The sequence below is a fragment of the Nyctereutes procyonoides genome, unplaced genomic scaffold (assembly GCF_905146905.1).
Source record: "Nyctereutes procyonoides isolate TBG_1078 unplaced genomic scaffold, NYPRO_anot_genome, whole genome shotgun sequence".
Taxonomy (NCBI): Eukaryota; Metazoa; Chordata; class Mammalia; order Carnivora; family Canidae; genus Nyctereutes; species Nyctereutes procyonoides.
Window position 1 is genome coordinate 5,516,346 of NW_026575029.1, and position 25,784 is coordinate 5,542,129.

At 45.0% G+C, this 25,784-nt stretch overlaps 2 long non-coding RNA genes across 2 annotated transcripts; one reads left to right on the forward strand and one right to left on the reverse strand.

The window, feature by feature from the left end:
- The first annotated feature begins 243 nt into the window (after window positions 1-243).
- On the forward strand, window positions 244-20,841 carry LOC129503526 (uncharacterized). Its single transcript, XR_008663192.1, has 3 exons — window positions 244-539; window positions 16,580-16,665; window positions 19,223-20,841. It is a non-coding gene; the product is annotated as an uncharacterized LOC129503526 (long non-coding RNA).
- Window positions 20,842-20,981: 140 nt separating this feature from the next.
- LOC129503527 (uncharacterized) lies at window positions 20,982-24,071 on the reverse strand. The gene is made up of 2 exons (XR_008663193.1): window positions 23,934-24,071; window positions 20,982-21,335 (listed from the first exon to the last, which is right to left on the reverse strand). It is a non-coding gene; the product is annotated as an uncharacterized LOC129503527 (long non-coding RNA).
- Between the last annotated feature and the right edge of the window lie 1,713 nt (window positions 24,072-25,784).

Consider the following 25,784-nt stretch of genomic DNA (forward strand, 5'->3'; position numbering starts at 1 on the left):
CGCTCCCGCCGCCTCCCTCCCTCCCTCCCGCGCCCCGCCGGCCCCGGCGCGCGTACGGAGCGGGGCCCGAACGCACGAGAGCCCGCCCCCCGTGTTTTCGGTCCGGTCCGAGCGCCGTGCCGGGTGTAGACGGGCGAGGCCTTCGGAGGCCGCCCCGGACCCCGCGGCGTTTTACGAATGTGCAAGGGTTTCCGTGTAAATAGCAGGAGGGGGGCGGGGGCGGGGCGGGGGCGGCGTCTGGGCACGTGGGCTCCCGCGCGCTGGCCCCGCGGCCCGGGCCGCTGCGAGCCTCTCCCCGTGCCCGGTTTTCTCCCTCCTGGCGTTCGTTTCCGCTGCGTGACGTCCACGCTTGACATTCCTGGAGGCTTTTGCAGCGTTTTCTTCCCCCTTGCGTTCGTTTCCATTGCATGATGTCCACGCTCAACGACATTCCTGGAGGCTTTTGCAGCGTTTTCTCCCTCCTTGCGTTCGTTTCCACTGCGTGAGGTCCACGCTTGACATCCCTGGAGGCTTGCTTAGCGCCACGCGTCCAGTCTCAGGTACACGTGTTTCGGGATGAATCCCTTTTAGTAAAGGGCGGTGCAATCATCCCAAATTACAAGGCACAAAGGAAATTTTCCTTGCGTTCAGTGTTTGTGGACTTTGGTTCGAAAATGGCTCGAATCCGGATGATCAAGCCAAAAAAAAAAAAAAGCCACTTTAACTCGATTAAGATTCTTTTTTTCTTTAACGTAATTTATATACATGCTGGAGTGATCACCATCTATCATGTGAAAATAACAGCCCACTCTCCGGTTAACACCTAGTGAAACTTGGTAAAAAGGCGGGCACAAAGGAGTTTTGAAGCTTAGGATCTCATTTGGTTCTTCTTTCCTCCTTTTCTTTTTTTAAAGATTTTTATTTATTCATGAGAGACACAGAGAGAGAGAGAGGAAGAGACACAGGCAGAGGGAGAAGCAGGCTCCACGCAGGGAGCCCGATGCGGGACTCGATCCCCGGTCTCCAGGGTCACACCCTGGGCCGAAGGCAGGCGCCAAACCACTGAGCTACCCAGGTGTCCCTCTTTCCCCCTTTTCATTGAAAATTTCTGAGACTTGAAGAGGGGTGAAAGGCTGCGGAACTCTGACAATTTAAAAGACAAGACATTTTATGGGTTTTGCTTTCATGAAGTCTTTGGCCGTGGGGGGAAAAGGGTGAGTAAAAGAATCGGTGATGACATACCTCCATCATATGTGTGCATTTTAAGCCAAGGGTTTTCTCATTTCCTTCTTGCCATGTAGCCTTCTACCTATGAGGTTTCATTGCCTTGAGAACAAATAGTGCCCGGATTCCAAAATGATTTTTTAGAATTACAATAAAAGCAATATGGTCTGAAAGCTGGAGTACTTTTCAAGAGCCAGGTGCTTGCCAGAAAGAAAAGAAAAGTGTATTTTTCATTCTTAAAAAAGTTGACTTTATATATAGAGAGAGATTCAGGGCATAGACCATGGTCCACAAAGTTAAGAAGAATGGCATATAGGGACACCTGGTGGCTCGGTGGTTGAGCCCCTGCTTTGGCTCAGGTCCTGATCCCGGGGTCCTGGGATCGAGTCCCACGTCTAGCTCCCTGCATGGATGGAGCCCGCTTCTCCCTCTGCCTGAGTCTCTGTCTCTCTCTGTGTGTGTCTCTCATGAATAAATTTTAAAAATCTCAAAAAGAATCTTTAAAAAAAAAAAAGAATGCTATATATTCAAAAAAAGAAAAGAAAAGATACGTGGGTGGCTCAGTTGGTGAAGCATCTGCCTTTGGCTTCAGGTCATGATCTCCGGGTCCTGGGCTGGGGCCCCCACATCAGGCTCCCTGCTCAGTGGGGAGCCTGCTCCTCCTTCTGCCCCTCCCCCTACTCATTCTCTCTAGCTCTCAAATAAATTCTTTTAAAAAATATCAATATTAAAAAAAGGAAAAATTGTTATCACCCAATGGAGACACATTCTTTTTTGGGGGCTGTGGAAGAAATTCAGAGAAAAAAGGCACAAAGAGAATTTAGAAAAATCAATGTGAGTGGAGGAGAAGGTTAGGGGGAAGTGTTGGCTCTGTCTGGACTTTTGGGAGAAAACTGCCCATTTAGTGCCCTGAGCCACCTTGGGCTGGCCTCTAGAGATTTTGTTTATTCATGAGAGACACACACAGAGAGAGAGTCAGAGACATGGGCAGGAGAAGCAGGCTCCCCATGGGGAGCCGGATGCAGGACTCGATCCCAGGACCCCGGAATCACGACTTGGGCGAAAGGCAGATGCTCAACCATTGAGCCATCCAGGTGTCCCAAGAAGAGAATGTTTTAAGAAGACAGTGGTCCCCTGCGTCAGTAGCTGGGGGAGAAATTGAAGAGGGATACTGCTGTTAATGGATTGAGGTTGGAACCACTGGTGAGCTTAACACAAGTAGTTTTGGTGGAGTGATAGAGACACAACACTGGAGCTCAGGAGGAGGAAAAGGAGATGTTTGTGAAGGAGAGAAGAGAAGGGAAGCTGGACAGGGTCATGGCATCCATACAGCTTTGAATAAGGTGGGAGAGGCTTGAGCAGCTGCATCTGTGACTGGGAGGAGCCAGTAGAGCGAGAGTTTACAAAAGGAAAAAGGGGTAACAATTTCTGAAGGGATGGGAGAGGGATCCTACACAGAGATAGAGAGATTAACCTGAGGTAGAAGGAGAAACACCTCCCCGGTTTTCAAGGGAAAAAAAGTGGGCTTGTAAATTTGGAGGTGAGAAGCTGAGATGGAGCCCATGTAGTGGAAGATGCTGGAAATGGACATTCTAGATAGGGAGCAAGCTGCCTAGATGAACAGATCCTTTTAAGTTCTGGCCAATGTTTTAGAAATTAAAAAGTATGCATGCTCACAGAAATGAAACAGTTAAAGGGAAATAAAAGGCATAAAAGGAAAGTAAAAATATCTCCCCCCTTCTCATCCCTAGTCCCACTGTTAAAATAACAGCATTTATTTACAAATTTATGTCCTCTTTTATCTTTGCTTCTTTGGGCGGTTATTTTTGTAACTAGGTTATGTGCTAATGTTTCTATTTCTTGATTTTTCAACTTTAAGAAGTATTTATTCCTCTGAATGTGAAAGGTGATAAATCCTATCACTTGTACTATCCCTTCCTTTTCCCGATTGTTGTTCTATTTTTATTATTCTGTTGGCCACCTGTCATACATTTAAATATTATACTTAATCTTTAATTTCTTAGTCTCCTAATTTTAGACAATCAGCTCTGGATATCCATATCATGTAAGAAAATCCTGGAAAAATTGGGCACCTGGGTGGCTGAGACCTGGCCTTTGGCTCAGGTCATGATCACAGGGTCCTGGGATCACAGGATGTAGCCCCGCATTGGGCTCCCTGCTCAGTGGGGAGTCTGCTTCTCCCTCTCCTCCTCACTCATGTGTGTGCTCTTTCTCTCTCTCTCTCAAGTAAATAAATAATCTTAAAAAAGAAAATTCTGGAAGAGAGACCATAAGGTAGATAATTGGGCATTCACAAAGTCTGGCTTTCAGAGAAAATGCAGTCGCCAGTGGTAATTTCACAAAAGGTGGAAAATTCTGAAGTGTTCCTATTTCCCTGCATGATTTGTGCCATTTGTGTTCACAGTAATCCCTAATATTGATAAATGTCAATGAATTTGTTTGCTTCTTTGAGAATTAAATAAGATTATGAAGTTACATCTTTCATGGGGGTTAGCTTCCCAAATCAATATGTAAATGAAGGAGATGATATGATTTCACTACTTTTTTCTGTGGCAAAGCAATTACCTCAGTTTTAGAAAGACCCCTTGGGCATCTACTGATGTGGAGAAGTGGAGAATTAGGGACTTTCTCTTTAGGCTCACAAATTCTAGTTTGATTAATTTTCATTGCAAGTGACAAAACAAATTATGATTTAAAATGGCTTCTGCTTAAACACAAAGGGGATTTATTGCCTGTATTTTTGACAGACTAGGGAATAAACCATGGGATCCAGGTACTCAAATAACACAATCGAGAAGCCTATTCCTCTTCATCGCTTTCTCTCTGTCAGCCTCAATCTTGGGCAAGCTCTCCCTGCATAGTGGTAAGATGGTTCCAGTAGCCCACAGCATCTACATCCTCTCTAGCTCAGCAACATGAGAACTCTTTCTTGATAGTTCCTGCCAATGTCTGGAGGTTCTTTTGGGAATCCATTTATTCCTTAAATAAACACTCTAGCCAGGGGTATGAAATATTCCAATTGTGTAGGTCTGAGTCACGTGGTCACCATGAGAATAAAAAAACACTTGAGTAGGATTGGTATCATGCAAGGAAAAATAAAGAAGTCAAAGAATTTACACTCAAGGAAATAGAGATAATAGGCATATAAGAGGGATCACCAAATACCAGAAAATATTTTACAGAATGGATGGTAGTAAGCAATCCCACAGGACACAAGACAATAGTCCCGTGTGAGCTCTTGTTATCAGGATGACTTCTTTCCTTCACATCTTAGCCTAAGTGATAAAATCTTTTTACGGCAATTCTTACGTTCCTTTATAGAGTTATTATATAGGGTCTTCCTGAAAACAAACTTTCCTGATGTTGCTTGGAAATACCCTGTGCATATCCGACATTCGATAATTGTTGAGTGACTGAATGAATAATGTGTGGCTTTCTTATATATGGAGAAATTGTTTCTACATGCATGTAGGATGGAGACCAAAGTTAAACCTCCTGATTTCCTTCTCAGGATAGCGAAGTAAGTATCTATTGCAGTGTAACAGATTACTCCAAAATTTAGCACCTGAAAATAGCATGTGGGTGTCCATAGTGTCATCTAGGAGCAGCTTAGCCAGGTGTTCCAACCTCAGGTCTCTTCTGAGGTAGCAGTCAAGGTGTTGACCAGGATTTTGGTCATCTGAAGACTGGGCTGTGGATCAGCTTTCAAGCTCACACACTGGGCTGTTGGCAGGCCCTAGTTCCTCTTCATAGGGCTGTTTGACATGGCAGCTAGTTTTCTCCTAGAACAAGTGGTCTAAAGAGAGCAAGAGATCCCGGGACTCAAGCTACCCTCTTGTATAATCTAGTCTTGGAAGTGACATAATTCTGCTGTATTCTATTTGTCACACAGACCAATGCTAGTACCAAGTGGGAAGAGGGTATAAATACCAGGAGGTAGGGATTATTGGAACCATCTGGAATGCTGGCAGCCACTGATGGCTATTTTATTTATTTTAAAAATGTTTGTATTTATTATTATTATTGTTATTATTATTTTTAGTAATCACTACATCTTTAGTCTTCTTATTTCTCCTAATGCTAACAAGATGAGATATTATTATATGTAATTTCCCATCTCTGTGAAATGAAACTCTTTACCTGTGCCTTATGCCAAAATGTAGGAAATTTAATTATAGAACCAAGATACAGATAGAAAACAGATCATGTTTGGAGAAGTACAGTTCAAGTTCTCATAATAAACTTGATCTTGGTTCTTCAGAATCATAGAAGGTTAGAGCTGGAAGGGAACTTTAAGATTGTGTTTATTTTGTAGATGAAGAAACTGGGAGTCAGAGTGGTTAAGTGATTGCTCAAGATCATCAAACAATTGGTTAATGGAAGAGCAAGAATGAGAAACCAAGGACCATAGGCAGTATTGACTTCTGGTCTAGGACTTTGGTCTGTCACATTTTGCTCCTTGGTGAAATTTAATTAATCAGCAATTTTGGTGAACTCGCAAGGTGTAGTAGTTGCAAAAGTGAGCTAAAACTTGTTAAATCAGGGCACTAAGATTATGACAGCAATAAATCACATAGTTATTGGGCAATTTGGTAACTAGGAGCAGGAAGGATATGAACTTTGTGTTTCTTTGTACCCAGGGCTCCAGTACATCAATGTGTGATTGCCTTGAAGCTACAAATAGCAGGGTAGAAAGGAACATTCCTGGAGAGACAGAGGAAGCCAAGCAAAGGGCCAGTGTGTAGCATAACTTAGTGGTTAAAAATATTGGCTCAGTCTGTAGACAAGCGACTCTTTTTTTTTTTAAGATTTTATTTATTTGAGAGTGAGAGAGAGAGCAAGAGAGAGAGAGAGAACATGATGCAGGGACAGAGGGAGAGGGAGAAGCAGGCTCCCTGCTGAGCAAGGAGCCCAACAGGGGACTCCATCTCAGGATCCTAGGATCGTGACCCCCGCCCAAAGCAGATGCTGAACTGACTGAGCCACCCAGGCACCCCAAGCAAGTGACTCTTGATTACATTGTTGTGAGTTCAAGCCCCACATTGGGTATAGAGATTACTTAAAAATAAGATCTTTAAAAACAGAATATTGATTTCAAAGCCAGGTATTCCTGGGTTTGAATTCTGTCTCCATTATTTATCACGTATGGCCTTGGGCAAAGTATTTAACTTCTCTTGGGGCACCGGGCTGGCTCAGTGGGTAGAGCATGTGACACTTACTTGATCTTGGAGTTGTGAGTTTAAGCCCCATGTTGCGTGTAGGGTTTACTTAAAAAATTTTTTTGAACTTCTCTAAATCTTTGTTTCTCTAAACACAAAAAGGAGGTACTTGCACCTATGAATTGTAAGGAATATAAATGAGATCGTGTATATAAAGAGAATAGGTCAGGGATGCCTGGGTGGCTCAGCGGTTGAGCGCCTGCCTTCAGTCCAGGGTGTGATCCTGGAGTCCCGGGATCGAGTCCCACATCAGGCTCCTTGCAAGGAACCTGCTTCTCCCTCTGTCTGTGTGTCTGCCTCTCTCTGTGTGTCTCTCATGAATAAATAAATAAAACCATAAAAAAAGAAAGAAAATAGGTCAGACCTGGTACATAGTTTACACTCAATAAATGCTCTTTAGAAACAAGTTTCAAGTTTTATTTGGTCATTACACAGTTTAATAATTTTTTTTAATTTATACAAATAACATCTTTGCAAATGAACCGAATTCAGGCAGGTACAAATCTCAGTCCACAAACTCAAGGTGACAAAGAAATGTATTTTTCTATGATTGAATTCATTTTGCATTTTAAGGTCCCACTTCACCAAGTAATGGAACCTAAATTTCAGTCCATTCAAGCTTTTGAGTGTCCATTCCAGGGAGCTTACACAGCATGGAGGCACCGAAGCTCAGGGTGAGGGAGTCAAGGTGAGGAGTTCCCAGGCACCCTCTAAAACATTCATCTTTTTTATCAGCTTTTGTCCTTGTGGGTCTATATAGGCCACTACTTCATCCTTCTCACTCCTGTGAGATGCTCCTCACACCTGTCTCAGGCATGGGGAACATCCCATGGCATAGGGTACCATGTTTTCTCTGTGAGGCTGTCTCAGGTCCACTGGCCCAGACACAATGGGGGAACATTCTAGTCCACTCATCCATGCATGCTGGGTGGAGGGGTGCTCTGAATGTCTTCCAGCATCCCTGGGTCCTTGAAACATGGGTCACTTTGCTCAAGGACCCCCCAAGCCTACTGAGTTGTTCATCATCTGCTCCTTCTGCTCCTTCCTCTGCAGGTGAGCCTAGGGAGTGGCGGGACAGGCTGTGGAGACCAGTAGTCATTCTGTTGGTTCCAACCCTTTCCCTTCAAGGTCTCCTTTCCCGTACAGAATTTCTTATCTGGATCAGAGCCTGGTTCTTTATCTAATATTCTTCTTCCCTTATAGCTATTATTCCTTTCCTGGACTTCTGTAAAAGTCAGGACTTTGCCTCTTTGCCTTCAACATTCTGCTGCATCTTGCAAAAGGCAGTGGCCACAGGACACCCCACAACTCAAATACTAGCCGGAGGGTTATAAAAGTTAGCACCACTTCTGGAATTCCAGAGAAACATGGGGAAAGGGAGCATCTTTAGCCATATCTACCAAAGCCCGCTCAGATTTTAATACTAGAGATATTTTATTTTTTCAGAAGCGATTTAACACCAAAGGATGAGTAGAGTTGTGGAAAATTTGCAAGCTAATCAGGAATATCTGGGTGGATTAATTTTAGCAAGTACCTATCAATTAATCCCTACCAACAGTCACACCGATGACTGGTGTTATAAATCTTCTGGGAAAATAATAAAGCAGAAGGGCAGAAAAGATTGCTGCCAGTGATCTAAACAGAAAGAACACACTGAAAACCGTTGATGGTCTACCAAAGGCAACATTTTAAAATCCCATCTTCTCTCCTTCCCTTTCTATGCAACTGTTGGTTGAATAAGGATGAGTTTTTAAAAACCTCAATTAATTTTAAGGAAGGAAACAAAGTAAGTGTTTTTCTTCTCACCAGGGAAGGCAATTTTGATGTTAAACACCTCATTGATAGTGGTAATACTATGCAGTTAATTTTAAAGATGGGAACAAAAGAAGTGTTTTCATTCTCACTAGGGAAGGCAGTTTTAAACACCTCATTGAGGGTAGTACTGCCAGGCTCATTTGGGACTTGATAATAGCTCCTCTTGACAAGACAATGCCGAAAACACAGGGTGAAACCTACCAGCACTTAGACGAGTTTTCACCCCCACCTACTAGCAGAGGCACATTTTCTCTATTTCCTGAAAGGAGTGTTCGTCTGCAGTGCAATCCAATTATTTTTACAATGCCAAGTCCCATGGAAATGAATTCAGGAGCTTACCCCCATTGATTTCAGTGGGGCTTGGTGTGGTAAAATTGATTCCACAGGGCTTTGATAGAGTGAGGAGAGGGGAGAATTTTTATTCACATTTATTTATTTTTCCAAGCTAAAGCTTAAGAGGATCAGAGTGTGCCTTTTATCGCTGCCACACGAAACTAAAACCAGTAAATAGGAAGGGAAAAGAACAGAGTTGCATTACCCCCGTGGCCAAGAATCTACTCATTATTATGGGGTAAAATCTTTCACTAAACACATAAATGGAATCAGACACTAGTAGAAGGCTTCAGCTTGCAATCACAAGAGGAGCTTGAAGTGCTGGGACCACCCTGCTTCCCAAAGTGGGCCTTGTCACTGCCTTAGTGACTCTGGGTCATTGGACTCTGGACCTAGTGTCACTTTTGGTTGTCTTGAAAGTCAGAGAGCATAATGTTCTAGCCACTGGTTCCAAGAGAGGGGACGTAATACACCCATTTGACAAAACGTTGAAGGGGCACCTGTCTGGCTCAGTTGGTAGAACATGTGACTCCTGATTTCACTGCTTGTGCGTTTGAGCCCCACATTGGACAAAGAGCTTAGTTTTTTTAAAAAAAAAGAAACAATAAGAGAGAAAGAGAATTACTTCCATTCTAAATAACTTCAATTCTCCTACGACATCAGAAATTCAAGGAATTCTATTACTGGAGCAGTCTCCTTAGGGATGGATCATTGAGGCTGTTTTCTTATTTTTAAGAAATTTAGGACCAGTTAGGAAACTAAGGTTGAGAGAGGCCCTTGAGCAGTGCCTGACACTTGATTTCCAGGCCAGCATTCCTTTTACCCACCCTGGTGTCAAGAAGAGAAGAGGTTAGCATCTAGCCCCTTGGATTCCCCAAGTCAGATACAGAGAAACCACCACTACCTGGTACAAGTGGATTTACAGCTAACCTCGTTGGGGGGATTCATGGTGCCAGAAAAGACAAGGAGCAAATGGAGTACAAACCCGGGCACACCACATTGCAGGGAGCCTTGGTAACCAGAGTAGGGCGTCCTTTTGAGGAGGCCACAGTCCCCTGATGTGTAATTGGTTCCTTTTCCTGGGCCTGCCTGAGCAGTCTGACGCGGAGAACCCCCCCTGTCTGGAGATTCCAAAATGGAGCCCCTCTGAGCCCAGTGGGGAGAGTGAAGTGTTGCCTGCGAAGTCTGTTGTGTCGTCTCTTCCCTATGGGGGACTTCTACATTTAGCAGCCTAACTTCATTCTTACTGAGGCATTCTTGACTGTTTCTGTCAGTGAGAAGTAGGTTTTGAAGATATTAAGGGAAATTTGTAGAAAGGAAACATGGTAGAGCAATAAGAGAATGTTGGCCAAGTGCTCTGGCATTAAGATCTTCAAACAATGAAAGCACTCTAGAAAAATAAAGCATATTATTCTATTTATTTTATTTCAGAATAATATGTATGATATTACCTTAGCTTTTACCACGTTAGGCCATTTTTTTTTCTTCCGGGTGCGGTGATATCTCTCCCAACCCAGCTGAGAACAAGCTTCAATAACTTCAGATGTTAATATCATTTTTCTATGAACTCTGTCACATTACTGTCTGTAAGAATCCACTCTTGGATGTTTCAGTTTCCCTCCGGGTTAGCAAGAGACTTTCATCCCTCCTTTGTGCTTGCCTGGCTCTCAGGAATGTGAGGGAAGTTGCTGATTGCTCCAGGCTTTGGTTCTTTATTAGCTTCAATCTGCTTAACACTCCACTTTCGTGCCTCCTTTGAAGATGTGTGAATTCCCGCCTGGCAGGAGTGCCAGGACCCAAACAGCGTAAGGGGGGGGGGGGCCGCAGAGCAGGAGTGCACGGGAAAGCACACCAACGGAAACCTCCCTCTGAAGCATATGCTCTTGCCAGCTCTCCTGGGCTTTCTCACAATTCTAGATGCAGCTTGGGAAGACAGGCAGTGGGGAAGAGCTATATATTCTTAGGGGATGGCTCTCAAGTCTACTGACCTGGTCCTGAGCCCCCCTGAGGAGTCAATAAAGCCTCAAGCCTGTTTCTGGGGGCTGAGAGAGCTACTTCTTCTAGTGCAAACTCCCATTTGTCTTAGGATCTGAGAGTCCCTTCTCCCAGCATGCTGGTGCAGAAAGTCTTCCAAGACAGAGGCATCTTAACTCTTTTGTTCCTCATGGAAACCTAAGGGCAACCTTCACTCTCACCATCAAAGCCCAACAAGGGATCAGAAGGCTTTGACCACAGTTGCCTCTGGCTTCCTAGGTGAATTCTTCAATAGACATAGGCTACCTTTTAGATTTCCTTGAGACAGTCATCTTGGGGTTGCCATGACAGTATGCACAAGGGAAGGCTTTGATGGAAAGGGATGAATCTATAGTATCTAATACAAGGAATAAAGAAAGCATCTCCTAAATTTGGGATTATGGGCTCAGTTTCAGTGAGCCAGTTTGGGTTGGATTTCTGTCACTTGCAACCAAAGGATTAATGATTATATACCAACTTTACTGATTTATATATACTCTATATAATCAGGATTTTAAAACTGGGTTTTAATCTAAACTCAGTAAATTATGAATAAGGTTCTGAGAAACTCTGGGGTATAGCTTCGCAGACATATCTGTCAACACTTATGTGTGCAAGGATGTATGTATGATGATGTCATGGCAGCATTTCCTTTCTTCGTTCATTTGTTCCTTCCTTCCTTCCTCTCTCTCTCTGTCTCTCTCTCTCTTTTTGCTATTGGTGGAAATTAGAGTTAGCAGTAAGAGTATGGTCATATAATTTTGTTAATCTATACTATTAAAAAGAATGAGGTAGTTAGGGGCGCCCTAGTGGTTCAGTCAGTTAAATGTCTGCCTTCAACTCAGGTCATGATCCCAGGGTCCTGGGCTAGAGCCGGGTCCTGGGATTCAGCCCCACATGGGGTTCCCTGCTCAGCCAGGAGCCTGCTTCTCCCTCTTCCCCTCTTTTCCCCCTCCTCCTACTCATGCTTTCTCTCTCCTTCTCAAATAAATAAGTAAAATCTTAAAAAAGAGAGAATGAGATAGTTATTTATGTATTAGTAGGGAAGGATGTCTTTGGAAAAAATCAAGTTGCAAAATCAAATGCATAGCATGATTCCGTTTTTGTAAAAATATTTTAAAAATTCTTCCCAGAAGTAATATGAGCAATGGATATGGACAGGCAGTTCATGGAAAAGAAATGGAAAATGGCCAGCAATTATATACAAAGAGGCTAAAGCATGATGGTAGTCATGTAAATACAATTGAACACACCAGTGGTGGGCTCTTCTGCTCATCAGGTCATCACTCTTTAAAAGTTTTTCCCATATCCATGGTAGTGAGTAGGGAAGCGGATTCTCTCATACACCACTGAAGAAATTAAATTCAAAACCTTTCCAGAAAGTATTTGTCAGTATTTATTAAAAATGTTTGAATGCGTATACCTTCCAATACAACAATTTTATTTCCAGAAAATTATCTGACAGAAATAAAAGGTAATTGTTTCCTAATATCCTACCATCCTGTCTTCCTCAGTTACAGAGCTTGAGCTGGGCACATGGCCCCAGGAATAATGGCTACATTTCCCATCGTTCTTGTCGTGAGCTGCGGCCATGCACTCCAGTTCTAGGCAATAGTGTATATGCAGAAGCAGCAACTTCTAGGAGGTTTGCTCAAAGGCAGGAGTAAAACTTCTGGGGCTCTGTTTTTTTTCTTCTCTCCAGAATGCTGATTGCTGGCTAGAGTTCTGGTAACAAGCATGAACACTGAGGTATCCTAGAGTTCTGGTAACAAGCATGGACATTGAGGTATCCTCATCCTCTGAATGAGGTCAGAGCCAGCAAGTTGAGAAGGAGACTGGGCCCAGGGCTCCAGGAGGATCACACCAGCCTTGACCGGATCACTGCCAGGCTTCTTGAACATAAGAGAGAAACTTAAATATCCATCTTGGTTCACTCACAATATTTGAGGTTTTATTTTACTCTCCAAGCTCAATCCTCACTAATTCAAATGCACAGAGGTAGATATCTACAAAGGTAATTACTGAAGTGTTGTTTAGAATACTAAGAAATAATCTGCTGATAAGGCAATGGTTGAATGTATTTTATGGTCCACTTGATTATTCATTCGCTCACCAGATATTTTTGAACATCTACCCTATGTCTTTAAAAAAATTTTTTTTATTGGAGTTCAATTTGCCAACATATAGCATAACACCCAGTGCTCATCCCACCAAGTGCCCCCCTCAGTGCCCATCACCCAGTTACCCCAACCCCCCGCCCACTTCCCCTTCCACTACCCCTTGTTCATTTCCCAGAGTTTGGTGTCTCTCATGTTTTGTCACCCTCACTGACATTTACACTCATTTTCTTTCCTTTCCCTTTATTCCCTTTCACTAATTTTTATATTCCCCAAATGAATGAGACCATATAATGTTTGTCCTTTTCCGATTGACTTACTTCACTCAGCATAATACCCTCCAGGCCCCTCCACGTTGAAGCAAATGGTGCGTATTTGTCGTTTCTAATGGCTGAGTAATATTCCATTGTATACCTAGACCACATCTTTATCCATTCGTCTTTTGATGGACACCGAGGCTCCTTTCACAGTTTGGCTATTGTGGACACTGCTGCTATGAACATCGGGGTGCAGGTGTCCCGGCGTTTCACTGCATCTGTATCTTTGGGGTAAATCCCCAGCAGTGCAATTGCTGGGTCGTAGGGCAGGTCTATTTTTAACTCTTTGACATCTACCCTATGTCTGACAGAATTCTAGTCACTGGGCTCATAGCAATGGATAAAAGAGACAAAACTATCGCTTTATAATTTGTGTTCTAGTGAAGGAACATGCAAAGTATGGGATACTATGGAGCTATTTAAAATGAAAAGCTATTGTATGTGTGCTCCTGTTCCCAATATATCATTTGGTTTTAAAAATTAGAGGTATGTTGTGTTAACTATATTTTCTAATGTTCTGCTTTTGTGGTTCTGGCATCTGAGGTCTTGCTGATCCTGGAGACACTGCTCCTCCCAGGGCTAGCTAATTCCTAGCAATTACACCTTCCATATGCAAACCAACTAGTCCAGAGCCTCTACTGCCCACTGCCTCCTTGATGGAGCTCACAAATGAGCCACTAGCTCCCTGTCCTTTTGGCCCCAAGGCCAGGGACCAGGCATCTAGGGCCAGTCCCTACATCTCTAATTCAAACTAGACAATTCTACAGGATGCCTGGGTGGTTCAGTGGTTGAGCCTCTGCCTTTGGCTCAGGTGGTGATCCTGGGACCCCGGGATCAAGTCCTGCATCAGGCTCCCCTCAGGGCACCTGCTTCTCCCTCTGCCTATGTCTCTGCCTCTCTTTCTGTGTCTCTCATGAATAAATAAATGAAATCTTTAAAAAAAAAAAACCCACACACAACAAACTAGCCTAGCCTGCTTATCTTGCCTGCCCATTTCTTCCCACAAAAACCACCATAAAGGCTCCTTCCCATTCCTTTCCTTTCCTCCTTCTGCCTTCCTTGTGTAGCCCTGGGTGGTGCAGCATCCTCCCCTGTGTGTGAACTGGGAGAAACAAACTAGCTTTTCTTTTCTTTCTTTATTTTTTCTTAAGATTTTATTTATTTATTTATTTGAGAGAGAGCAGGGGGAGGAGCAGAGGGACGAGCAGACTCATGAGCTGAGCCCAATGTGGGGCTTGATCCTAAGGCCTCGAGATTATGACCTGAGTCGAAATCAAGAGTCAGACTCTCAACCACCCAGGAGCCCTGCAACTATCTTTTCAATGGTGAGTTTCTCATCTGTTAGCCTCCCCATACCTGCACAATGACAAAACCTACACTTAAAAACACATGTATAGTGTGATCTCACTTTATCTTTAAAAATCGATAAAAGCACGTGTGTTTGCATATGTTTCAAAAAAATAAAGGAAAATTCATGAAAAGATACACAAAACTCTAACAGTAATCACATCAAGGAGGTAAGAGGGCACATTCCAGCTCCTGGAGGATGGGAGGCAAAGGACCGTTCATTTTACTTTAGGCATTTCAATATTAATCAAATTTTACAAGGAGCATATGTTACTTTTTGTAAGAAAAATATGTAGGTATATTTTTCATTTCATTAGTCTAACCCCTTCTTTCTCTTGTCACACCTGAACTCTGCACATCTGGAGCTTCTTCCTCTTCTTTTTTTTTTTTTTTTTTTTTTTTTAAAGATTTTACTTGCCTATTTGAGAGAGAGTGCATGAGAGAGCGCAAGAGCTGAGGGGAGGGGCCGAGGGAGAGGGAGAAGCAGACTCCCCACTGAGCAGGGAGCCCAATGTGGGGCTTGATCCTAGGACCCTGGGTTCATGACCTGACCTGAAGGCAGATGCTTAACCCACGGAGCCACCCAGGCGCCCCCTCCTGGAGCTTCTTAAAGTGGTGCCAGGCCTGGGCCACTGTCCCCTGGGCCATGACATCGCCCGATGGCAGCTCCCCCAACGCTGCGTCATACCCTCTAGAATTATAATTATACCTTCTGTAAATCTGTTGAAGTCTAGTCTGCTGAAGGTTCCTCTCTATATCTTTGACATTGTCAAATTAGTGCTTTTTTATGACTTGTAATAATGAGATCACCAGGAGGAGAAGAACAGGCATCATGGAAGCTTGGAGATCCCGTGAGGGAGGGTGTCTCTGAGTAAGTGCTGAGAATCCAGGCTCTCGTCACACATCTCTGAGTGTACCTAGATATGCAATGGCAGCCACAGCCAAGGAGGGTGGAGAGGGCTAGGTCCCGCCCTCCGTGGAGATGGAGGCAGGTCAGACCCCAGGAAAACAGTGAATCTTCTCTTACTGGGGCCACAGGGGAAGTCAGTCCAGCAGACTGGGGGCAAAGAGAATATGTGGAGCGTGTCTGACTAGCAAATGGCACACAGTGACTTAGTCTGTTGGGGGCTTAAGCGACAAACATCTGTTTCTCACAGTTCCGAAGGCTGGGAAGTCCAAGGGTCAGGTCAGGCACTGGCAGATTCAGTGTCTGGTGAGGACCCTCCTCCTGGTTCATGGATGGCTGTCTTCCAGCTGTGACTCATACAGTGGAGGCAGGAGGACTCTCTCTCTCTCTCTTTAAAGGTTTTATTTGTAAGTAATCTCTACCCCCAATGTGGGGCTCAAACTTACAACTCTGAGATCAAGGGTGGCATGCTCTACTGACTGAGCCAGCCATACGTCCCTCTGGGGTCTCTTTTATGAAGGGCACTAATCCCATTCGTGAGGGCTCCATACTTGTGACCTAATCATCCCCCAAGGCCCCAACGCCAAATACCATCCCACTAGCTGTTAGGTTTCAACAGATGAATGTTGGGGTGACACATTCATTCCGTAGCGCACAGTAGGCAAGCAGTTGGGAGGGATGGGGAGGGGCTTCCATTACAGCCAACATGCCATCGGATCGATCGTGAGGCACAGCAGTGGGCGTCAGGGCAGATGGCTTCAGGAGATCCAGTCTGGCGTCAGGCCGACAATGAGGGAAGTCTGCCCAAGTTCAGGGGAAGGCAACCGCGCCCAGGTAGGCATTAGGTATTCACCAGTGTCCGTGGAGCACAGCAGGCCGGGCCTCCCCGTGGGGAACAGCTGCACCACAGGATCCTCCACGGTGAGTGCTCCCCACTGCGGCTCAGAGCACAGGCCGGATTCTGTGAAATGACAGCTGCCTCTCACCAGCTGTGCCACCTTCGGCCAGCTCCTTAAGCTCTCTGGGTCTCATCAGTCTTGCCTCTAGAATAAAAACAATAAAGCCCAGCTCATGGGGTTGTTGAGTATTCATGAAACTAAGGCTCTGTAAGAGCAAACACTCGGTCACACTGGGGAAGCTCACTTGCAGGTGGCCCAAGTGGCTGTGGAAATGGAAACCGGCCTCACATCCTGGCTCGGAGACCTTTGGAGATTTTTTTTTTATAGATTTTATTTATTTATTTATTTATTTATTTATTTATTTATTTATTTATTTATTTATTTATAGAGAGGCAGAGGGAGAAGCAGGCTCCATGCAGGGAGCCCGATGTGGGACTTGATCCCGAGACTCCAGGACCATGCCCTGGGCCGAAGGTAAGCACTAAACCACTGAGCCATCCTGGGATCCCCACCTTTGGAGATCTGAATGACTCCACCTACCTTGGAAGATGAGGGCAGTCTGCAGATTTGAGTTAGAATATCGCAAAGAGGGGGGAAAGGGTACCTGAAACTCTTTGAAACTGATCATTTTAACCTGCCTGTCTATGAGGAGGGAGAGGGAGACACTCTCTATGGCTCCCAGGTCCTTTCTACCTTGACCTGTTTCTGTCCCGTGCTGAAGAAAATGCTGAGGGGGCCTTTTGCAGGTGAATAGTGGATGAGTAATAGTGCTGTGTTTATCTGGCCCCTCTGATCTCAGGCCTTCGAAGAATGTTAGACAAATACCTTGCAGCAGATAAGGGTTTTCTCTATCTTCTAGAAGGGAAGTTGGAGGCTCAGTCAACAGACAGTGATGGAACCAAGAATATAATCTAGATCAAGCACTTCAGAGCCGAGAAGGGATGTCACAGAGGCATTGTGGTTTTCAAACTTGAGTATGCATAAAAAGATCACATGAGAAAATGTCTCCGTATACTCCATCCTGGACCCTACTCTGAGAGATTCTGATTCAGAAAATCTGGATGTGGGCTCTGGATTTTTGAATTTCAAAGCAGGCTTTTAGGTGGTACATTTATCCCATTTTGAGAAATGCGAGTCTCGTGAAGAGTCAGAAGGAAGTGTGGCCTTCTCTGTGGGGCTTGGTCCCTGGGTGGCCAAGAGAACCTTCTCTAGGCATTTTATCCAGGGATAAGATTGATATGATTTCTATCACAAAATTTTGTCTTCTAGTGGGAAAAGGCATGGAGAGAATACAAACTCCAGTGACTTGGAGTTGGAGTTGACTTGTCACTGCCATTCAAGGCAGCATTGCATCTCCTTTTGTCCTGGATAAAGGGTGAACCATCGTGATCTTCTTTCTCCTTGGGAAGCCTTCCCTGGAGCTCAGCTCTTTGTCTGTCCTTCCTGGCTCTTTCTCCCCAGAGCCCATCAGGCCCATTCCCTCTCAAGATCAAGGACAGAAGAACCTTCCCACTTGCTGCCTGCCCTTAGAACTCTAGCCAGAGAGGGCATGTGGGGTGCACTGCAGGATCGGGGTGCATAGGGTGCTTTTGGACCAGTTTTCACTCTTGCTTAGCATACTTTTGCTCATATTTTATTTAGAATGTGCATGTAGTGGAAATGATAGTGGTCTTATGTGTGTGAGTGCATGGTGAGGTATCTGTCAGCCGTTGCTACCAGGGTTATGTTAACTTCAAGAAATGAACTGGAAAGCTTTCCTTCTTTGCCTATGAGCTGAAGCAATCATAAAGCATGGATTATTTATTAGCAATACCCACTTGAGCTGGCCTTAGTGAGTTTGTGCAAAAACAGCACAAAAAAGGAGCAATTAGAAATACTGCTTGGGGGTGGTCATCGGGACTGGCAGACAGATCATCCTGTTTCCAGATGTTTGCTGTAATGGAACAGATTGTGTCTCTACTTCCCCAGCTGGCTTGGAGGGTAACCTCCACTGACCTCACAGCTCACTTGTCAGAATTTTGCAGAACCCTCCAGGAGAAGTCCAGGCCGACTCCCTGAGCTGTCTCTTTCAAGTGCTAAGCTCTGGAACGTAGAGGAGCATGGAGGGGCCGTGAAGACCGGGCCCCCCAGTCCTATGAGTCAGAGGCAGCAGCATCTGTGGGTCTGTGCGTAGGAAGAGAAGGTTGTATTGCACAAGTGCGCTTTCACCATCGGCTTTAAAATGATGTGCACAGCTGGGAAGAAGAAGAAGAAGAAGAAGAAGAAGAAGAAGAAGAAGAAGAAGAAGAAGAAGAAGACGACTGTAAGACTCAAGGAGATTAGACTGTGGATCTAGTTTTCTTTATCTTTCCAGAAGAGGTTTCATTTGAAAGGTTTTATCACCAGCAGGGTGATAGGCTGCTGTAGTCTGTGGCTCCGTTTTGAATAGGCCTGGAAAGTCATAAAAACCTCTTCCTATTTTAGAGGTGCTCCTGCACCTGCCAGCTGGACTAGATATCATGTGCTGTGGGATGATGAAAAGGAATGGTGGAAAGCATAGGACCCTCCAGATAACCTATATTTATATGTAATACATATGTATCATGTATATTGTATATAAATTAAACATATTAACAATAATATACTCAAATTAAACTTACATCTGTTATATATGTTTATATATTCCATACTTATGTAATATCTATATATAATATGTTTATATAAAATATCTATTTGTTTATAATACACATATACATTATATGGTTATATAATATATATTTACATACTATTTATGTTTATATACAATATATATTTATAATATGAAAAATAAATGAGAAAGACAAAGTGCCGTTTCACTTAATAGATAATGTTCATTTCAATATATGGACATTTTAACTAAATGACATAAAGGTTTTTCCTTCTGAATTTCACCTCAGGGTTTATGAATTAAATGCCATTCTGACATGGTTTTAAATGACCAGATGAAGATTTAAAATCCGATTATCATGTGGCTGGAATAATAACTGACATAGAAATAATTGCTTTTTGACAGGTGGTCCCACAGTTTCGTGATTAGACCTACAAATTCAATGTCAGCAAGCTGTCCAGAGGCACCTTCCCTGGATCTTAATGAAGAATGACCTGCTTCTCTGAGATTCCACTTCCTCTGAAGCTTAGAGATGCTAATAGCAAAAGAAACTTAGAAAGAGGGCAGAAGCATAGAAAAAAAAGCAGGGAAATGTGGTAACCCAGGAAGGCAAGGGAAGAATGTTTCTCAAGGAAGAGATAAAGAACTGGATTTACTGCAGACGGTGGGCCAGGGACAGTGAGGTCCGAGAAACTGGCCATTGGGGTCAACCACATGCAGGTCATGATGGACCACAAGTGGGATGAAGTTCCAAAGTAGCCAGAAATCTCGGCATGGAAATATGACATGCAGAGGGAAGAGTGGAGAGGCCTCCCAGAGCAAGAGAATGAGAAGCCCCACAGAAGAAGCCCATCCAGAGAAAGTGGCTGAGTCACAGAGTGATGGGGCACTGGACTTTCCTGGCCCATCCATCTGTCCCAGCCCCTCACGATGACCTATGCCCCCTGATGTTCTGGAGTCCCTGGTCCCTGTCCCTGTGAGTGTGTACACATGGGAGCTGCTCTACTGAGGCTCCCCTGAGTGCACTGAGCAGACCCCAAAATCACAACTGTCTCTATTGTACTAAATCAGAGTCGCATGCAAGCAAGATGTGGTCAGAGGGTCCTGAATTAAGACAGAAGAACAGAAACAAAATGGTGAATGGGATCAATGCAGAAGGCATCAGGATTTATTTGTGGTGTGGTAACAACATAAGGACCTCTCCAGAGGTCTCATAGGAAAGGGATCAGTCTCTTCTGGACTTCTTCCTCAGCCTGATTATGGCAGGAAGTGATGGAAACCTGAGGAAAGCCTGCTTTTTGTAGTGATGATGATCAACAGTGGTTGTCTGGGGGTGGCCATGGTAGGCATCACCCTAAACCGAGAGTCCAGATGAGCTGGTACCTTGGATTCCTGAAGTGTGGGTGCTGAGCAGTATGCATTTGTGAAAGATATCCCTAGAGAGACCTTTGACTGAGGTTGGCATTCTTGGTGGTAAAATTTGCTTTTTTTTTTTTTTTCATAACAAATGTACAGAATTCAGAATTTGTTATAGTTCTGGGCACTGAGGTCAAGTAATAGCTGGATCACCCAAGAGATCAGGAAATCTCTCACACTTAACCATCTTGGGAAGGCTTTCCTGGATGTCTGCTTTAGGTCACCAAGGAAGAAATTTCTAGACCTATTCCAGGCCCATGGATGTTAAGACGTTAAGGAAATATTCATCAGAGTCTAGATGATTTTGATTAGATTTAAATGTAGACTCTTTGTTTTCATTTTGTGCTGTGTTGGCCAAGTTTTAAGATTTTTTTTGAAGCTTTTATTTATTTATTTGAGAGAGACAGAGACAGAGATAGCAAGAGACAGCAGGAATGGTGAAGAGAGGGAGAAGGAGCAGGCTTGATCCCAGGACCCTGAGGTCATGACCTGAGCCAAAGTTAGATGCTTACTGACTGAGTCACCCAGATGCCCTAGTTTTAGGCTTTTCACAATAAGATTTATTGAACAACTACTTTGTGCCAAGTTGTACCTCAATGCTGGGAATGTCGCATGAGTCAGCAGCAGTGCTGTTCTAGTGCCGAGTGGTGGCAAAGAAACTCAGCCCTTCACAATTAAAGGTGCAGGCACGCTCTGCAATAAAACCACCCAAGAATTATTCTGGCTTGCAGCCTATTAACTTTACCACTTCCTTAATACAAAGAGATTTTTATTACCAATTTACTCAGCAGGTTAGATTAATATTTGAGAGATTCACGGAGGCTGAGAACCCTTGTGAAATTTCTAGATGCCTCTTGTCAATGCCAGATCTTTTCCTAGTCATCTTGGGGCCTCTCAACTGTGACCTAAAATACTTAGCACCTTCTTCTTCTTCTTCTTCTTCTTCTTCTTCTTCTTCTTCTTCTTCTTCTTCTTCTTCTTCTTCCTCCTCTTCCTCCTCTTCCTCCTCTTCCTCCTCTTCCTCCTCCTCCTCCTCCTCCTCCTCCTTCTTCTTTTTTTGGTAGATTCAATGGGTGCGCTGGTCCTCATAGAGGATTTTCTCCTGAAGAACGAGAATGCACAAAATCCTTTAAAAAAGCCACGAAGAATCTTACTGCCGTTTGCATTTGGTTAGTTAGTTATTTTGCTACTTGCATTTCTACTGTTGAGCCCAACCTACTGCAGCCAGATTGGCTACCTGGCTGAGAGGCCCTCTGTCCTCTCCTGCCCCCTGCCTGGAGGTGCAGATACATTCTCTCTGCCAGCTGACCTGCCCTCACCCCTCCTTAGCACATTCTTAGGGCTACTGTCTCCTTTTTTTTTTTTTTAAGATTTTATTTATTTATTTGACAGAGAGAGAGAGAGAGAGAGAGAGAGAGAGAGAGAGAGAGCCAGAGAGCACAAGCCAGGGAAGCTGCAAAAGGAGCTGGAGAAGCAGGTTCCCCGCTGAGCAGGGAGCCAGATGTGGGGCTCGATCCCCTGGATTCCAGGATCGTGATCTGAGCTGAAGGCAGATGCTCAACCCCCTGAGCCCCCCAGACCCCGGCTACTCCTCCTGCAAGACTCTGCAGCCCGCTGCTCTCCTCTTGGGCTGGGGACACTCTTCAAAGGCAATTAAATGATCAGCCTTGTTCTGTCCATGCCCTGCTGCCAGGCTGGGGATCTGTGGCCTCCGGGGAGGTGGGGTGCAAACCGTCTGGGCTGAGGAGTCACCAGGCTTCACAGAGACCAGGCTCTGGGGACAGAGGAGCGCGGTCAAGTTCCGAGCCTTCTTAGCTGTGTGAACTTGGGCATAGAGCTGGCATGCAACACGTGGCCTCAGTCTCCCCATCTGTACAAAGGGACGGTCCTACCAGCCCAGGGACAGGCAGGATAGCGCGACACGTGACACACCGTGTCACTAGGTGGCAGCTCCTTCCCGTGTTCTGTCCCCTTTACCCTCCTGCTGGAGCTGGGCCGCTTGGAGGTGGCCGAGGGGCAGGTGGCAGAGAGAGAGGAGGGCAGAGAGGTCCAGAGGACTGATTCCACCTCCCCGCCCCCCCATCCAGCCAGTGGCTAGAGGTCGGAAGAGATGGACAGATGGCCAGTCTGAGGGCAGAAAGTGACACAGTCTCTGAGTTCCCACCACTGCCATCGCCTCAGGCTGGCACGGAGCTGTTCTGTGACACAGGCCCCCTGGGGCATCCGCATTTTCGGATTTGCACACGAGATGACCTCTCCAGAGAGTTGTTTTCCAAAGGTGTCCACTGAATGTCTGCCACCGCTTTTGCCCCCTCCGTCCCCAACCTGTTGGGTCATGGTGAGAACCCAAAGGATGGCTCCCTTCAAAGCCCTAAGGAAGAGGTGGGCCCGAGGGGGGCACAGAAGGGTGAATGGGCCCCACCAAAGCACTCACAGTCCTGGCAGCGATGAGGGTGTCCCAAAGCCAGCCTCTGGCATCGGTGACACTTACTGCCACTCACTGAAGGTTCACCTTGTGCATATGCTGCTCTTACAGGATGAAGGACGGAGAGGTTAATTTGTGTTTTTCACATTGCTGTTCTTGATTTTTTCCCCCTTTGCCACCATGTTTCGATGAAGGATAGTTGGAAGGAAGGCAGGCAGGGACAAGGGACACCACCCCCCACCTCCCACCCTGGCCTAAGAGGAAACCACCCTTAAAGGGATTTTATACCACCCCAGAAGGAGCCCTCTACCCTTTCCCACGTGATAGAGAGATGGCAAAAACCTGATTGGATGACAGGCATGAGGGTTAATCAGATTAAAACAGCTGGCCGACAAGCCCATAAAAAGCCCTAGACTTAGAAACTCTCAATCATAGGAAATAAACTGAGGGCTGTTGGAGGGGAGGTGGGGGGGGTCACTGGGCGATGGGATGAGCACTGGGGGTTATATGCAGCGGATGAATCACGGACCTCTACCTCTGAAACTAACAATACACTATATCTTAATTAATTGAATTTAAATAAAAAATGTTTTAATAATAATAATAATAATAATAACAATAATAAAAGAAAGTTCGGTGGCAACCCTCTCGGATCCCCTCTCCTCGGGAGCTTTGTACTATCACTCGACTCTCGCTCAATAAACTTCACTTTCACCACGACTATCTGGTCTACCTCTTTATTACTCTTCCAAGTAGCTTAACCAGGCACTGCCAGGCCCCGGAGGAGAAGAAATCTTGTAATTTTGGCTTTTTTGCTTCCTTTCTAAAAAAAATTTTTTTAATTTTTAAATTTTTAAATTTTTTTTTCATTTGTTTTTACTAAAGGTCAATTTGCTTCCTGTCGGAGATTGTAGGTGATATTTTTCGAGGGTATAGGACAGAGTTTGATCTTTGCAGGGGAAGAGGTGAAGGTGCCAGTGTGACCAGAGGTTGCAGAGGTTCCCTCATGGCTGGTTTCTGCGAGTCCTACAGGACCCATCACCCCGCGCAAGGCCCCCAGCAGAAGAGGAAAGAACTCAGGGATAGGGGAGAGAAAAAGGTTTTTCTCTACCCTCTTAGACTTTGCAATGGAGGCCTGTGAATTAAGCGGATGAAGGGCGGGTTAACAGGAGAAAAGATGTGAAATTAAAAATATATATTTTAAATGTTACATGCACAGGGCTTCACAGGAAAGAGGAAAAAGCCTCAAAGAAGTGGCTAGATGTGGGGACTTACATTCCATGTTAGCACAAGGACAGAAGTTGCAGACAGGCGACCAGACGAGGAAGGGGATCTGGGCTTCCGAGGGCTAATAAATCGTGGCAGAAAATCATGGAAGATAAAGTTTGTTTAAGCAGATGATCTTGGTGTTGGCCTCACCTGCTGTGGTAAGGGTTGTTGTCATCCTGGGACAAGAGAGGGGGATATTTATGCCCTGAGCCGGAGGAAGACGCTCAACCCCTGAGCCACCCAGACATCCCTCAATTACCTTTAACTAAAAATAATCCTAATGCCAAAGGGCATATTTCTAACCCTTTGGAGGAGCCCCGTAAACAGGCCAGAGCCCACACTCAGGGGCTGACAGTCCTTAGGGACCAGGCTGTCTTAGGCATCAGTGAACATTGGCAGTGACTGTGATGGACTTAGGTGGGAGGCCCAAACCTGGTTTTCTGGACACCACAGCTATGCCAGCCATTCCTGGGTGACCCTGGAGAGGAGAAGGAGACCCCAAACATGACTGAGATTGAGTTTCTCACCACGCAGGCAGGTTGATGGACTTCAGCATGTGGCATTTTTTTTTAATACTCATGTTTCAGAATAAAATTCATAAAACATGGGATCCCTGGGTGGCACAGCGGTTTAGCGCCTGCCTTTGGCCCAGGGCGCGATCCTGGAGACCCGGGATCCAATCCCATGTCGGGCTCCCGGTGCATGGAGCCTGCTTCTCCCTCTGCCTATGTCTCTGCCCCTCTCTCTCTCTCTCTGTGTGTGACTATCATAAATAAATAAAAATTTTAAAAAATCATAAAACATTTAATATCTCTTACCTCGTTCAAAACTTGCAATATAATCCTACGAAGGAGGCACCGTTGTGCTGCCCTTTTGCAGAGGATGTGCAGCCCTCAAGGGATAAGTCGCTCAGTTCCTAGCAGCTCTTAGCACCCCAACTGGGGGAAGGGTTGTGCTCGAGGCCCCTTAACCCCCCTCTACTTTGCATCATAATTGCTGTGGCTATTTCATTTTCAAATTTGGCTGAACCTTTACTTTAAATTGGTTTGCGAGAAATTGAATTAATCTTACAGCACCCACTGTGTAGATCCATTTGGTCACCACGGGCTGGATGGCAAAGTTGCTTGGTGAGCAGGGGAGGTTTTCCCCTACAGGTGGGCACTGGGGGCCTGTCACCCATCACACGTCTCCAGGGTCACCTGCTCTCCACCCGGAGGGGAAGAGAAATTCAGGCTCAAGTTGTATTGAGAAACTTAAAAAACAGAGAGAGAAAGAAGAAAAAAAGAAAGAAAGAAAGAAAGAGAGAGAGAAAGAAGGAAGGAAGAAAGAAGAAAGAAGAAAGAGAAGGAAGGAAGGAAGGAAGGAAGGAAGGAAGGAGAAAAGGAAAGAAGAAAGAAGAAAGAAAAGAAGAAAGAAAGAAGAGAGAGAGAAAGAGAAGGAAGGAAGGAAGGAGAAAAGGAAAGGAGAAAGAAGAAAGAAAGAAAAGAAAGAAAGAAAGAGAGAAAGAAGGAAGAAAGAAGAAAGAAGAAAGAGAAGGAAGGAAGGAAGGAAGGAAGGAAGGAAGGAAGGAAGGAAGGAAGGAAGGAAGGAAGGAAGGAAGGAGAAAAGGAAAGGAGAAAGAAGAAGAAAGAAAAAGAAAGAAGAAAGAAAGAAAGAAAGAAAGAAAGAAAGAAAGAAAGAAAGAAAGGGCGCGAGAGGCGTGGAGAGGGGACCCCGCATCTGAGAGCCTGAGCGCCCGGGGAAGTCCCGGGGGAGCCCCGCCGCGAGTGGGGCGCAGGTGAGGTCTGCAAGGCGCCCCCCGCCCCGGCGGCAGCGAAGCCCGAGGGGCCGGCCTCGACCGCGGCTGTGGAGAGGTCG